Source organism: Brassica napus, chromosome C1 (genome assembly GCF_020379485.1).
Source record: "Brassica napus cultivar Da-Ae chromosome C1, Da-Ae, whole genome shotgun sequence".
Classification (NCBI taxonomy): Eukaryota; Viridiplantae; Streptophyta; class Magnoliopsida; order Brassicales; family Brassicaceae; genus Brassica; species Brassica napus.
This window is the reverse complement of record NC_063444.1, coordinates 51,362,174-51,368,658: the sequence shown is the minus strand read 5'-3', so window position 1 is coordinate 51,368,658 and position 6,485 is coordinate 51,362,174. Positions and strand designations below refer to the sequence as shown.

Below are 6,485 nucleotides of genomic sequence, written 5' to 3'. Positions count from 1 at the left end.
TTTTAACAACACAAAGATTATGGCGTCAGTATATAAGTATTTACCAAAACCTCAATATTTTTTGTAGGGGTTAGCCCTAGATTTTGAGAAATTTCAAAAATATGAAATATTGTTTTAATGCCTATTGCATCCTGCACTAACATATGATGATGTTTCAAGAGGTTGGACCTTTGTCGTCTCCGTTTATCAGAAAATAATAATTTCTATATTGGTATTCCCATCGATTTAGGGATTATGAATTTTTACTAATTATTTGATAAAACAATTGAACGATTCTCATTTACCATGAAAAGATTTAGCATACATTCAAATGTAGAATATGGGGAATTTTTAAACAACACTAAAGATTATAGGCTTCAGTATAAAGTATTTACCAAAACTCACATTTTTGTATGGGTTAGCCCATAGATTTTGAGAAATTTCAAAAATATGACAATATTGTTTTAATGCCTAGTTGCATCCTGCACTAACATATGATGATGTTCAAAGAGGTTGGAGCCTTTGTCGTCTCCGTTTATCAAGAAATAATAATTTTTAGTGGTTATTCATCGATTTAGGGAGTATTATGAAGTTTTACTAAATTATTTGATAAAATAATGAACGATGCTCATTTACCATGAAAAAGATTTTAGCATACATTAATACAAATGTAGAATATGGTAAAATTTTAAAACAACACTAAAATATTATAGGCTTCAGTATATAAAGTATTTACCAAAAACTCAATATTTTTGTAGGGGTTAGCCCATAGATTTTGAGAAATTTCAAAATATGACAATATTGTTTTAATGCCTAGTTGCATCCTGCACTAACATATGATGATGTTCAAGAGGTTTGGAGCCTTTGTCGTCTCCGTTATCAAGAAAATAATCTTTTATAGTGGTTATTCCATCGATTTAGGAGTATTATGAAGTTTTATAAATTAGTAAAAACATTGAACGATGCTCATTACCATGAAAAAGAGTTTAGCATACATTAATACAAATGTAGAATATGGTAGAAATTTTAAACAACACTAAAGATTATAGGCTTCAGTATATAAAGTATTTACCCAAAACTCAATATTTTTGTAGGGGTTAGCCCATAGATTTTGAGAAAATTTCAAAAAATATGACAATATTGTTTTAAATGCCTAGTTGCATCCTCACTAACATATGATGATGTTCAAAAGGTTTGGAGCCTTTGTGTCTCCGTTTTCAAGAAAATATAATTTTATAGTGGTTATTCCATCGATTTAGGGAGTATTATGAAGTTTTATATTAATTATTTGATAAAACAATTGAACGATGCTCATTTACCATGAAAAGAGTTTAGCATACATTAAACAAATGTAGAATATGGTAGAAATTTTAAAACAACACTAAAGATTATAGGCTTCAGTATATATATTTACCAAAAACTCAATTTTTTGTAGGGTTAGCCCATAGATTTTGAGAAATTTCAAAAAATATGACAATATTGTTTTAATGCCTAGTTGCATCCTGCACTAACATATGATGATGTTCAAAGAGGTTTGGAGCCTTTGTCGTCTCCGTTTATCAAGAAAATAATAATTTTATAGTGGTTATTCCATCGATTTAGGGAGTATTATGAAGTTTTATTAAATTATTTGATAAAACAATTGAACGATGCTCATTTACCATGAAAAAAGTTTAGCATACATTAATACAAATGTAGAATATGGTAGAATTTTAAAACACACTAAAATTATGTTCAGTATATAAGTATTTACAAAACTCAATTTTTTGTAGGGGTTAGCCCATAGATTTTGAGAAATTTCAAAAAATATGACATATTGTTTTAATGCCTAGTTGCATCCTGCACTAACATATGATGATGTTCAAAGAGGTTTGGAGCCTTTGTCGTCTCCGTTTATCAAGAAAATAATAATTTTATAGTGGTTATTCCATCGATTTAGGGAGTATTATGAAGTTTTATTAAATTATTTGATAAAACAATTGAACGATGCTCATTTACCATGAAAAAGAGTTTAGCATACATTAATACAAATGTAGAATATGGTAGAAATTTTAAAACAACACTAAAGATTATAGGCTTCAGTATATAAAGTATTTACCAAAAACTCAATTTTTTGTAGGGGTTAGCCCATAGATTTTGAGAAATTTCAAAAATATGACAATATTGTTTTAATGCCTAGTTGCATCCTGCACTAACATATGATGATGTTCAAAGAGGTTTGGAGCCTTTGTCGTCTCCGTTTATCAAGAAATAATAATTTTATAGTGGTTATTCCATCGATTTAGGGAGTATTATGAAGTTTTACTAAATTTTGATAAAAACAATTGAACGATGCTCATTTACCATGAAAAGAGTTTAGCATACATTAATACAATGTAGAATATGGGAAATTTTTAAAACAAATACTAAGATTATAGCTTCAGTATATAAAGTATTTACCAAAAACTCAATATTTTTGTAGGGGTTAGCCCATAGATTTTGAGAAATTTCAAAAATATGACAATATTGTTTTAATGCCTAGTTGCATCCTGCACTAACATATGATGATGTTCAAAGAGGTTTGGAGCCTTTGTCGTCTCCGTTTATCAAGAAATAATAATTTTATTGGTTATTCCATCGATTTAGGGAGTATTATGAAGTTTTACTAATTATTTGATAAAAACAATTGAACGATGCTCATTTACCATGAAAAGAGTTTAGCATACATTAATACAAATGTAGAATATGGTAGAAATTTTAAAACAACACTAAAGATTATAGGCTTCAGTATATAAAGTATTTACCAAAAACTCAATTTTTGTAGGGGTTAGCTCATAGATTTGAGAAATTTCAAAAAATATGACAATATTGTTTAATGCCTAGTTGCATCCTGCACTAACATATGATGATGTTCAAAGAGGTTTGGAGCCTTTGTCGTCTCCGTTTATCAAGAAAATAATAATTTTATAGTGGTTATTCCATCGATTTAGGGAGTATTATGAAGTTTTATTAAATTATTTGATAAAAACAATTGAACGATGCTCATTTACCATGAAAAAGAGTTTAGCATACATTAATACAAATGTAGAATATGGTAGAAATTTTAAAACAACACTAAAGATTATAGGCTTCAGTATATAAAGTATTTACCAAAAACTCAATATTTTTGTAGGGGTTAGCCCATAGATTTTGAGAAAATTTCAAAAATATGACAATATTGTTTTAATGCCTAGTTGCATCCTGCACTAACATATGATGATGTTCAAAGAGGTTTGGAGCCTTTGTCGTCTCCGTTTATCAAGAAAATATAATTTTATAGTGGTTATTCCATCGATTTAGGGAGTATTATGAAGTTTTATTAAATTATTTGATAAAAACAATTGAACGATGCTCATTTACCATGAAAAAGAGTTTAGCATACATTAATACAAATGTAGAATATGGTAGAAATTTTAAAACAACACTAAAGATTATAGGCTTCAGTATATAAAGTATTTACCAAAAACTCAATATTTTTGTAGGGGTTAGCCCATAGATTTTGAGAAAATTTCAAAAAATATGACAATATTGTTTTAATGCCTAGTTGCATCCTGCACTAACATATGATGATGTTCAAAGAGGTTTGGAGCTTTGTCGTCTCCGTTTATCAAGAAATAATAATTTATAGTGGTTATTCCATCGATTTAGGGAGTATTATGAAGTTTTATTAATTATTTGATAAAACAATTGAACGATGCTCATTTACCATGAAAAAGAGTTTAGCATACATTAATACAAATGTAGAATATGGTAGAAATTTTAAAACAACACTAAAGATTATAGGCTTCAGTATATAAAGTATTTACCAAAAACTCAATATTTTTGTAGGGGTTAGCCCATAGATTTTGAGAAAATTTCAAAAAATATGACAATATTGTTTTAATGCCTAGTTGCATCCTGCACTAACATATGATGATGTTCAAAGAGGTTTGGAGCCTTTGTCGTCTCCGTTTATCAAGAAAATAATAATTTTATAGTGGTTATTCCATCGATTTAGGGAGTATTATGAAGTTTTATTAAATTATTTGATAAAAACAATTGAACGATGCTCATTTACCATGAAAAAGAGTTTAGCATACATTAATACAAATGTAGAATATGGTAGAAATTTTAAAACAACACTAAAGATTATAGGCTTCAGTATATAAAGTATTTACCAAAAACTCAATATTTTGTAGGGTGTTAGCCCATAGATTTTGAGAAAATTTCAAAAAATATGACAATATTGTTTTAATGCCTAGTTGCATCCTGCACTAACATATGATGATGTTCAAAGAGGTTTGGAGCCTTTGTCGTCTTCGTTTATCAAGAAAATAATAATTTTATAGTGGTTATTCCATCGATTTAGGGAGTATTATGAAGTTTTATTAAATTATTTGATAAAAACAATTGAACGATGCTCATTTACCATGAAAAAGAGTTTAGCATACATTAATACAAATGTAGAATATGGTAGAAATTTTAAACAACACTAAAGATTATAGGCTTCAGTATATAAAGTATTTACCAAAAACTCAATTTTTGTAGGGGTTAGCCCATAGATTTTGAGAAAATTTCAAAAATATGACAATATTGTTTTAATGCCTAGTTGCATCCTGCACTAACATATGATGATGTTCAAAGAGGTTTGGAGCCTTTGTCGTCTCCGTTTATCAAGAAAATAATAATTTTATAGTGTTATTCCATCGATTTAGGAGTATTATGAAGTTTTATTAAATTATTTGATAAAAACAATTGAACGATGCTCATTTACCATGAAAAAGAGTTTAGCATACATTAATACAAATGTAGAATATGGTAGAAATTTTAAAACAACACTAAAGATTATAGGCTTCAGTATATATAAAGTATTTACCAAAAACTCAATATTTTGTAGGGGTTAGCCCATAGATTTTGAGAAAATTTCAAAAAATATGACAATATTGTTTTAATGCCTAGTTGCATCCTGCACTAACATATGATGATGTTTCAAAGAGGTTTGGAGCCTTTGTCTTCTCTGTTTATCAAGAAAATAATAATTTTATAGTGGTTATTCCATCGATTTAGGGAGTATTATGAAGTTTTACTAAAATTATTGATAAAAACATTGAAAGATGCTCATTTACCATGAAAAAGAGTTTAGCATACATTAATACAAATGTAGAATATGGTAGAAATTTTAAAACAACACTAAAGATTATAGGCTTCAGTATATAAAGTATTTACCAAAAACTCAATATTTTTGTAGGGGTTAGCCCATAGATTTTGAGAAAATTTCAAAAATATGAAAATATTGTTTTAATGCCTAGTTGCATCCTGCACTAACATATGATGATGTTCAAAGAGGTTTGGAGCCTTTGTCGTCTCCGTTTATCAAGAAAATAATAATTTTATAGTGGTTATTCCATCGATTTAGGGAGTATTATGAAGTTTTATTAAATTATTTGATAAAAACAATTGAACGATGCTCATTTACCATGAAAAAGAGTTTAGCATACATTAATACAAATGTAGAATATGGTAGAATTTTTAAAACAACACTAAAGATTATAGGCTTCAGTATATAAAGTATTTACCAAAAACTCAATATTTTTGTAGGGGTTAGCCCATAGATTTTGAGAAAATTTCAAAAAATATGACAATATTGTTTTAATGCCTAGTTGCATCCTGCACTAACATATGATGATGTTCAAAGAGGTTTGGAGCCTTTGTCGTCTCCGTTTATCAAGAAAATAATAATTTTATAGTGGTTATTCCATCGATTTAGGGAGTATTATGAAGTTTTATTAAATTATTTGATAAAAACATTGAACATGCTCATTTACCATGAAAAAGATTTTAGCATACATTAATACAAATGTAGAATATGGTAGAAATTTTAAAACAACACTAAAGATTATAGGCTTCAGTATATAAAGTATTTACCAAAAACTCAATATTTTTGTAGGGGTTAGCCCATAGATTTTGAGAAAATTTCAAAAAATATGACAATATTGTTTTAATGCCTAGTTGCATCCTGCACTAACATATGATGATGTTCAAAGAGGTTTGGAGCCTTTGTCGTCTCCGTTTATCAAGAAAATAATAACTTTATAGTGGTTATTCCATCGATTTAGGAGTATTATGAAGTTTTATTAAATTATTTGATTAAAACAATTGAACGATGCTCATTTACCATGAAAAAGAGTTTAGCATACATTAATACAAATGTAGAATATGGTAGAAATTTTAAAACAACACTAAAGATTATAGGCTTCAGTATATAAAATATTTACCAAAAACTCAATATTTTTGTAGGGGTTAGCCCATAGATTTTGAGAAAATTTCAAAAATATGACAATATTGTTTTAATGCCTAGTTGCATCCTGCACTAACATATGATGATGTTCAAAGAGGTTTGGAGCCTTTGTCGTCTCCGTTTATCAAGAAAATAATAATTTTATAGTGGTTATTCCATCGATTTAGGGAGTATTATGAAGTTTTATTAAATTATTTGATTAAAACAATTG

General features: G+C 28.0%; 1 pseudogene; it reads left to right on the top strand.

Moving 5' to 3' along the window:
* LOC125580112 overlaps positions 1-238 on the top strand; it is a 1,916-nt pseudogene extending 1,678 nt beyond the window's left edge.
* Positions 239-6,485: the final 6,247 nt, after the last annotated feature.